This window comes from Neopsephotus bourkii, unplaced genomic scaffold (genome assembly GCF_033783945.1).
Source record: "Neopsephotus bourkii isolate Nb327-2 ecotype Australia unplaced genomic scaffold, CSIRO-AGI_Nbou_v1 NB_168, whole genome shotgun sequence".
Taxonomy (NCBI): Eukaryota; Metazoa; Chordata; class Aves; order Psittaciformes; family Psittacidae; genus Neopsephotus; species Neopsephotus bourkii.
In genome coordinates this window covers 5,042,105-5,052,236 of record NW_026900684.1, presented here as the reverse complement: position 1 = coordinate 5,052,236, position 10,132 = coordinate 5,042,105, and the positions used below count along the sequence as shown (strand labels likewise).

At 38.2% G+C, this 10,132-nt stretch overlaps 1 long non-coding RNA gene across 1 annotated transcript in view; it reads left to right on the top strand.

Moving 5' to 3' along the window:
• The window catches only part of LOC133222169 (uncharacterized), a 55,542-nt gene that overhangs the window by 33,266 nt on the left and 12,144 nt on the right, over positions 1-10,132 (top strand). The gene's annotated exons all lie outside the window — the stretch shown is intronic.

The following is a 10,132-nucleotide window of genomic DNA, read 5'->3' as shown; positions in this document are numbered from 1 at the left end:
TCTTTTTATATGTGATATTAGAAAAATCAGTATGTGCATGGGTATTGTTCTTTAAGCATCTCTTTGCCCAAAGTTTAGCCTGATCTAGGACAGTATCTACAGCTCTCATCAGGCAGTGTGATGTGTTGTGGACTTTTTAAATTTATTTTTTTGTCTGTGTGTATTTTTTAATTCCTCCTCCTCCTCCTAAATGAGTCAACAGGAAGTTGGTGAGAACTTGAAACAAATAGGAGCTGATGACTATACCTACTTTGGTGGAATGGCTGTACACATGATTTTTCTGCCTTTGAGGGAAGTTTCTGGTTGGTGTTTTTGTTTGGTTTCTGGTTTTGCTGCTCGTGGTTTGTGCCCTTTGTTTTAGTGATTAGGGTTGGTTTGTTTGTTTGTTTGTTTGGTTGGGTTTTTTTTTGGTTTGGTTTGTTCCTTGTGGCAGAGGATTTACTCACTTTTGTTCACTTCATGCACTTTCCTTTCTTACTAGCTTTGCCCTGTTTGAAAGAGTTTTGATGAACAAGAAAGAGCAGTGAGATGGAAAGAATGAAATGCAGGGCCATACTATACATATATTTCTGTCGTGGGCTTTTTTTTTAGTCTGTAGGTTTCAATATAAAACTGACTTCCACTCATTTTCCCCTTATAATTTTATTTATTGAATATTCGTGTTTGTGTCTGCTGCTAATGTCTTTATAGGTGAAGTCTTCCTCCATAAGATATCCATCCTGAGTCTTGGTGGTGTTTGGTTGTTTTTTTTTTGGTTGTTGGTACTTTTTGGCTTGCTAGTAGGTGGTAGTGTTCATGGTGGGATTTTGTATTTGTGTTCTTGTCCAGAATATTTCAAACAGCTCCTCTACCATTAGAGTTTATTTCACACCCTGATTGGAATAAAATAGTCATAACTCTTTCAAAGTAAACTATCAGAACTCATATGTATCACAAAGATCTTGCAGTGTGACAGTTGTTGTGAGCTTCTGGGGGCACAAGGATGTGAAGGAAGATAGGAACATTTAAAGCAATAAGGCAAAGCAGGTGTTTAAGTCAGGGGGTATTGCAGTCTTGGTAGCTCAAATATTTTGTATGCTTTGAAGTTGAGGAAGAATATCTTGTTGCTTGTGAGTAGTGTATATACTCTGGTATGTTCTGATATGTTTTAGGGTTAGTTCAATATAGGCTTTAAATATGTTGATGCTCTGTGTGGTTCATTACTGAATTGCATTGTTTTTGAAGTCAGAATTCATCACTAAGCAGTACTTCAGTTTCTTACCTTTTCCTCCCTGATCTGTGTTTTCAGTGGAAACACTCTCATGCTTGGTACCTTTTTTCGCTCTCTTTTCCTAGTGAATGCTGTAGCTAGCAATGTATAGCACATTAGATCTATTAATTTAAAAAGTTCCTTCATATGCAATTTGCATATTCTTTTTCACTGAGTACTGGCAACCTCAAATAGTGAATCCTTCAATGCACTTCACTAGAAAAGGATTCAGAAATGTAAGAATTTCTGTATCGGGTCAAACCCATTATCAGGCTGTAAGTTTCCAGTGTCAAAAATTATAGTTGGATAATTTATTCACTTGTTTGGAGAGGTTCAGTTGTTTGTTTGTTCTCTTGTTTCACTTTGTTCTCATGTTCACTTGTTTGGAGAGGTTTCTTCCAAATTCCTCTAAATTATTGATTTATATCTTGATAAAGGCTTACTTTTTATTTTCCTGTTTTTTTTTTTTTTTTTTTTAGAATTTGTAGTTGATGAAAATAATTTGGGATTACAGAAGTGTATGTAAAGTTTGTTTACCTCTATTTACTATACTGAGATATGATCCTATGTGTCTTCTAATCTTGTTAGATGCATGTAGAGGGGAGGGCAGGATTAACCTTTTTCTAGGAACATGATTACTCTTAATTACAGTGAAAGTTGGTATACTCTGATATCAGATTGAGTTCTGGATCAAGATGATTTTTTCCTGCCTGGTTTACTGGAAGGGTGACTTGCTCTCCAAGGTGCTGCTGTTCCTGTTTTATTGATGTATCATGGGCTGAGCTTTAAGTCTGTGCACTCTTTTTTGTTTTCTGTTTGTGTTTTTTCCCTTCTGTAATTCTCAAAGAAACAAAAGCTGTTTGAAAGGCGATACTCAATTGTTGCTTGTGGCATAAGGCTGTTTCCTAGTTTCTCTTCAGTAAGTTATTTTTAAGAAAACCCTTCACCTATTTACAGAGTTATTACATTTGGGGTTTTTTTATCTCCCTAAAGCACTTCTGTTTTTTCCTACTAGATCAAAATGAGCAGCTGAGCTGGACTGAAGCTAAAGCCCTTTATCCATTTAATAAAGGTATATTCCCATTGGTGAAGTAAAGGCCTTTTTCTTCTGTTTCTTTCAGTCTGGTTTTAAGGTATCTTACATATAAGAATATTGTCCTGAGTCAGGCTTTGCTAGACCCACTGATTGGCTTCTTAACAAGCAAATATTGAAATCAAGATTCATTATAATGAAACAATATGCAGTGGAGTAAGATGAGTTTTCTAAGATAATGATAGTACAGATAATCAAAGTACGTATCTAGCTATAGGCATCTCTGCTCATCATTTTGGGTTTCATAATAGTTCTAGCTATGAAAATGGATTTTCCTAAATACATAACAGCATGACATTTTAAGTTTTCTTTTTTCCTGTGCCATTGAAGCTTCTGTATAAGGAAACCATTAATTTTAATAGTTTTGTTTTGTTGTACTATTAGACTGTTACAACTTTTCTTACCTGCATATACCTCTGAATTTAATGGCTGTGTTATGAATTTATGTATAAAGCAGCCTCCTCCGAATGATAGAATCATAGTTAGGATTGGAAAGGACTTTCAGATTGTTTAGTTCCAATCCCCCTCCCATGGGCAGGGACACCTCACACTAAACCATGTCACCCAAGGCTCTGTCCAACCTGGCCTAAATCATACTACATCGTAATCTAGTCTTTTGTAGTATGACTAACCATAATGTTTAAAGCAGGCTTTTGCTCTCTAAATTGATTTTAATCTGATTTTTGTACCAAATATTATCTTTCTACATGTTTTTTTTTTCTTTCCCCCTGAACTGGGAGCAGAAAAGCTGCATCAACTTTCTTTGTATCACTCAAGTTTTTGAGTTTTGAGGGTTGGGGGCACAAATCAGACATGAGAGTAGTTGCATGATGCACAAATGTGTCATTGCATACCATGACACCTCACTGGGTTTGGACATTCAAACTCCTTTGCATGTGGCATATCATAGTTTTTCCCTGATGACAGTGAAAGACACGCTTCCTAACTCAGATCAGAATATATTTGGGTGTTAGTTTCCTATTTTATCTCCCAGCAATTCCCTCCCTAGATGGATGGAAATGTTGCTTTCCTGACAACTTGGCAGACAGAGTTGAAAAATAAATTTTAAACCAATTCATCCTTCTGTAGTCTCATGAAGTGCTCTGCTGCAGGAACAGTGAAAACGCCCTCTTCAGAGTGTGTGTTTTAAGCATAAAGCTCCTGTCCTATTTTAGATCTTAGTCCCTCTCATGGACTAGGCCACTATTTGATGTTTAAACACAACAGTCTAGGATACCAGATGGAGCTTGAAAATCACTTGCACATGTGGAACAGAATGTACTTAAGCTGGTTCTCCAAAGGTGAAAGGCCAGAGTATTCGCTACTGCTCAGCCTCTTTTCTATTTTAAAACACATGAGTATTTGGGAAATCGTATTATTAATGCTACTTATTTTAAAGCAATTTCCCAATTCAGTAAGATATGATTCTTTATACACAGTTGAAGTTTTTCCTAATTGAACAGTCAGGTAACAGAAATGGTTGATAACTTGGATCCTGGTGAACTTTTCATGTCGACTTTTGATTAGTGGATATCTGATAAATTAGCAGTATCCTTAGTTTTCCTGGCAAAGAAGAAATCCTCTTTCCTTTACCTGTCTGTTATGACAAACAGCTCTGGTATTCTCATGCACCTGGCAAAGAGAAGAGTGAGGCTCTGGTACTGTACCTCTCTCTCAGGTGTTACAAATTTCCAGGCTGAAAATACACATGGAAAATACGTGAAGGACATTCCTACAACTCCTCCCTGCCTGCCCCAGCTTCAGACTTGTTTTGAAATGGTATTCTGGATCAACTTCCTCTCATTTTAAACTTTCAGTTATCATTTTCACATAGTTCTGATACTTTCCCCTTCTGTTTAGGTTCCAAGTAGCAAACTGCAACTGATGAGCATCTTCTTAAATTTCATGTCTGCAGGCTCAGGAAGCCAGGAACGTCCTTTTGTTTGTAATTTCTAGTATTTATTAATTTATTTAAAATTTATTATTATTTTTTCCCTTCTTCTTGTTTATCTTTCAAAGGTGATTTTTTTTTCTTTTTTTCTGCGAATCCTGCAGAAACTGAAGACTTAAAGCTTCTTACCTTCTCCAAGAAGCTTCCTATTTAGCGAGCAGGGAGTAGGTGTCTTAAATCAGATCCTTAACATAGGCTTTAACAGGCTCTAAATTAACAAGCAAATGAGTGGAAGGTACATTTTTAACTGAAATAATGTATTTTAGAACTCTTTCGTGAATTTCTAAGCAAGTTGGAAGTGGAAATTGAAATCCTCTGTTTAAAAAAAATAATGTTTAATTACAGAAGGGCTTGTTTTGAGTGTTCATCTGAGACCTGTGTGCTGATACTTTTTTTTCTTGCTTCCCTTTTAACTTCCAAAAAAAATAAAGGAAGACTTCAGGTCATACACAAGATAATGACTAGTGTTTCAAGAAACCTCAAGGTGTATATTGAATGGAATGAGATGCTTATGTCACATTAAGGCTTTAAAGCGCTGCTCCCCTTCATTTTGAAAACTCATGTCTGTAACTTGTTTGCAGTGTGACATGTGCATGTATCAACCCTCCCTCTGTGTTGCCAAGATTCTGATTAGTGCAACTCTGAAGTGTTGCTTCTGTCATCATACTTCCACTGTGCCTTTGCCTGTTTTACAGGGGTTATGTATTGTTGTAACTAGGGAAGAAATCTGTTCTCCTTTATTGGTTTCTTTATGAGCCTGATAATAGTATCAGCCCATTCTTTAACTGGTTCCTAGTCAAAAGGTTCATTTTAAAAGTTCCTAGTCAAAAAGTAAATTACAAAGCACTTCTGAAATGTTGTGCTTAATTGCTGCACTTCTCAAATTTCATGTTTAATTACTTTTAGGAGAGTTGAATGTTTTCAGGGAGGTTTGCCCTTCTGACAGCCTGTAACAGTCCTGATGTGGACTCTTAACCCTGATTGTGAGGCTGGAGTTGTTTTTCATCTAATTCACTCATCAGTGGTTCCGTTCCCTTTAATAGCTACAGTCAAACATAACCTCCAAATTTGTCAAGCTGATGCCTTCTTTGGTTTAACGTTCAAGCCTGCTTTGGCACTGGAAACTGAATAAGCTCATTCCAAAAGTGTGAAGTTGTAATGAAGCTGGCAAGGCTTTGTTTCAGCAGATAACTGCAGTATGCTTCATAAATTACCATGCTGAGACTTACCATAATGTTTTAAACAGTGTAAGGTAGCTGTTAACTCCTGATGTGCTTGCCATTCAACATTACCTGAACAGCTAATGCATAGAAATTGTTAGATTTGTGAAATCTCTTTCATGATACACATTATAGAGCAGCATTGACGAAAAACGTAAAATACCTCATTGAGTGTGTAATGGCATGTATCTACTAGAACCATAATTTAATCATTCAGAAACCCAGCATTGCCTCTAATAAGAACTAAGTCTCATTTTGTATTTCTATGACAATTAGTTCTATTTCTTGGTTTCATGTGGGATTGTATGTGTTTAATCTTTTGCTACATGGAAACTTTGATTTCCTTGTCTTTTCTGGAGCAAAGCTGATCAGCCCTTTATTAAGGGGATGGTGAAGAGATGAAGAGACTTACCTCCTGTTCTTTCCAAACCCTAGGGATAAAATGTGAATATTACCACTAGATTATTATTAATAGCCAGTGATGATTCTTAAAAATGAGCTTTTCTCTTGTAGTGGCTATAAACAGGCATGAATGTATATTCTGACAACTTATTGGCCTGTATACCACTAACAAGCAGATGTTGCTGCCCTGCCTGTGGGCTTTGGTAGAAGTGGAAGGGAGTGCTCTTTGGTGGCTTTTCTACTATTTATCTGAGACACTTTGCAGTAGTTGGGGTAGATTTTCCACTTCAGACATCTTTGGAAGGCAGAGACTGTAGAGCATCAATCACTGTTACGCTTTTCCTGGATGTCTGTGCTGAAAATGGGAGGGGTGCCTATGTTGGGCCAGTGCTTCTAGTATGCCCATGATAGCTAACCAAATCTTTTCTTGTGCTGAATTACATGATACAAGTCAGGTATTGGCAGTGCACAGGAGAGAAGAGACTACTTGACAGTCCTTCTAGAGGAAGTAAGGCAATTAGGATCAGGGATATGGGCAGTGGAAGTGTTAGAGGTAATGTCAGCTCTTCTGAGAGGGTATGTAAACTTGTAATTCAGAAAATACCAGTAATTTTAGATCCTTAGAAGCTGTTGGCTGACTAGGTTTCAGACATGATGCCGTCAGCTTCTGCTGTGTATATCTTCCTTAGACATTGCAACCTTTCTTTTTGGACATGCGTTTTGCCATTGCTATGGAAGTCTCAGTCTTGGGATGTGAAATACCATATCCACACTATTCAGAGACTAAAACTGGTGCAGAATGCTGTGGTATGTTAGAATTGTGCTCCTCTACTCTTCAACTAATCAAGATTAAAAGTAAATGACAGGAAAAGGAATGTGTGGAGATTAGCTCTGCTGCTAATGGAGAAGGAACTGATTATGTGCTTTGATATGACAGAAATTTCAGAGAACTTTGTGAAGTTGAAGATTTTAAGAACAGATCCATAGTTAGGATTTGTGTGACTGGAGAAACCTGTCAGGCAGGATGTATTAGTAGTGCTACTTTAGGAAAAACTGCTTTTGAAGAGATTAATGTTTCTTCCAGTCATCACTGGATGAGAAGAGAAAGCTTGTTCTTCTTGGAGTGGTAAAATGTCAGCTCAAGATCCTTTGTGTAGTCTGTTTCTCCCCATAGAAACACTTGTGTGTGCATGTGTGCGTATGTTTTCTCCCTTCTAGTTTATTTTTGTCAGTGAAAGTTTATATTTGGAAAGAGATTTGAAGTGTCAAGAAAAGAACTGTGATTTCTTGGTAAAGAAGAAAAAGCTCATGCTTGTAAGGTTGTGAATTGTACTTTATTTCTGGTCTAACCTTTAGCCTTCCCCTAGAAGAGCCTTAAAGCAGTTTTGTTTTTTTATTTTTTCCTGATAATTTAAAAATTATTATCCTACTTCTGGCTTAGGGTGAATGCCGTCCATTATAAATAACAGATAATAAAAGCCTGATGTTACTGCTATCTACAAAGTATCTTTATGGAAGACAGAAGTAAGGTAGAAGGCAAAGCTGCCCATCTTGTCTGGGGCTTCTTCTGAAGTTTCTCCCAGTTTTCATTCTAAGCATTTCTTTTTAATCCATGTCCTTATCCTCAGCTGTAAAATAGTGTTCTTTGATAGAGTGCTTCAGGTATAGCAGAGCAAAGTGCTCATGTGCAACAGTACCCTGACAGCATGAATGCTGTTGAGTGTGTCCCTGGTCTTTCCTTTGGGCTTGCTGCAGGCTTTTGGAGGCATGTAGGCAATAGCAGACCATAAGGACTTGGGAGTATGGTCCATGGTTCCTTATTCTATATTGCTGAAGTTGACAAGTTTTTCCACTGACAGCCCTCTGTGGGTTTGCACATACTTGCGTATGTGAAAGAAGGATACAAACCGATTGTGAATACCTATTACTAAAGGTATTGGTCTACTGATCCAAAACCTCTATCTGGGAAGTTTAGAAGGAAGGAAAAAAAAAAAGTTTATTCTGGCTTAAGCCTGGAAGAACATGTGTGGGGTTTTTTTAAGTACAGAGTACTGGGTTTCTCCAAAGCATGTGTCAGACTTTTGGATCAATACCTTGATCTCTTTTGTGGTCTTCCAAGAGACTTCATACACAAACAAATGATGAGATCACATGTCTCAGTCATGTCACTGATCACATGTCTCAGGCCACAGTCACTTGTCGTCCAAGTGCCAAACCTTCTGAGTGTTTTTCTCCAAGAAACGGGTATCAAAATTTCTTTTAATAGGCAGTCATCATCTTACATTCCATAATGTACTGTATTAAATATCTATTTTTCTTTCACCTTGTGGCTTGGGTTTAGCATTTTTCCATAGCAACTGCTGTTGGAGTTAGCCATGTTTATTGGGTCATGACAAAAAGCAACAGCTGAAAGACAAATATGGTATTCTGGTTTAAGTATAAGGTGGGCCCTGAGCCAGATTGGCAGCTTCAGAATGTAGCTAGCCACAAAGCTGGACCCGAGGGTCCTGACGCACACTGTAGTTACTCAGGCGTAATGCTTAAATTTAGCTTACACTTTAAGCGTTTCCCTTGGTACGATTCTGGTTTCTTTCTGCTTTTTAAAAGGACACTGTCAGCTTGCCCACACCATGAATCAGTTCAACAGCAAAAGAAAATACTGAATGGAAGTAAATAATGACACATCACACCCAGTCCTGATAGGAGTTTTTGCTTGCTTTTGTTCAGTGAATGTAGGAGTAAGCTCACAGGTTTGAGACAACATTTTCAAAAGCTGGCTGTATCCTGAGAAAGGCTAAAACTGCAGCAGGGACAAACTGAGAAGTTTTGTCAGCTGTAATTACTGGATCTGAAATGGTCAATGTGGAAACTGTCAGATATGGATATACACAGTCTTAAAACTGATATTCATGCATCCACTATTACTGTACTCTAGCATGTGGTAGAATTCATATAATTCATACCATAGCTGGGAGCATCTGCTCTTGAAAGTTTTCTAATACTGTAGGAATCCAGACCAGAATTTGTGTGTAATCCCTCCACAGCTTTTCAAAGGCTAATCCTCTCTCTCCAGCGTGAAGGCAGGTAAATCATGGTATATACTGCTGAGTGCTTTTAAATGTGAGTAAATCCCTCCTAACAAAAATCTCCCTGGAAATAAAGATCTGGGAACTGTCTTGCTCATAATCCTTCCTTCCCCCCTTCTCTTCCCCCAACAAAAACAACAACAAAAAAACCACCCCCCCAAAAGAAAACAAAAAACTATTCAGAAATGCAGGAAAGGTCTCCCTGAATATTTGAATTTTTCTCTTGCCCATCCATTGCATTTTAGCAATTTCTGCTTTCCCCTCCCCAAACCTCAAAAGTAACTTGCCAAAGTCTCCTCAGGTGAAGGAATGTCACGATGTTTAAAGTCATGACCTTCTAACACTGGTCATTTGCTGCAGGAGCTGTTAGCTGTCATGTTTTATGTCTTGATGCAGGAGACCTCTTCCATCTTTGGAAGTTCTGATTTTTCAGTAATGATGCCACAGGTGCCACAGGTGTCATCCTGGTCTTTTGGTAGATCTCTGGATAACATTAGGGTAAGAGCCAGGGTGTGAGACCATGAATAGCATAAAGTGTGATTTCAGTGTTTTCTAGTTGTAAAATGCTTCATACTTCCATGGCTGGCTGCCTTTCCTTCAATAGTCCTCTTGCCTCTGGGGCTTACAAGAAGTGAAGGACTAGCAGAACAAGAGGGAAAGGCAGGACAGATAGCCCTTCCAGGCAGGTCCATAGAGTCTGGGGAATTTCAGAAATGGCTTGACTTCTGCAGAGCTTGCCACAGCAGTTTGTATCTTGCCCCATTGATCTTGCTCTTTTCTCCTCCTAGCCTGGTCTGTCATTTACAGTTGCCTTTCCTGAGGAGGTATCATCTGTGGAAGCACAACATGAGAAGGAATAATGTTGACAAGGCTGGCTCCATGAAATTAGGCGAAGTGTTCTGTTTCTGGGGCCTGAAACAGGTCTAGTTTCAGGTCTCTTCCTGGTTTCATCCATCTTTGATGTTCCAAATGACTTAGGCTTTCTCCCTGCCCAGTCATCACCCAGCCTCTGGGTTTGGATTTTTTTATATATTTTCATTTTTGGGGTGGTGGTCAGTTTTCTGTAACAACATAAACCCAGCAGTGCTGTGAATGAAACTGTAATGATCAGAAGTTATTACCTGATGCTGA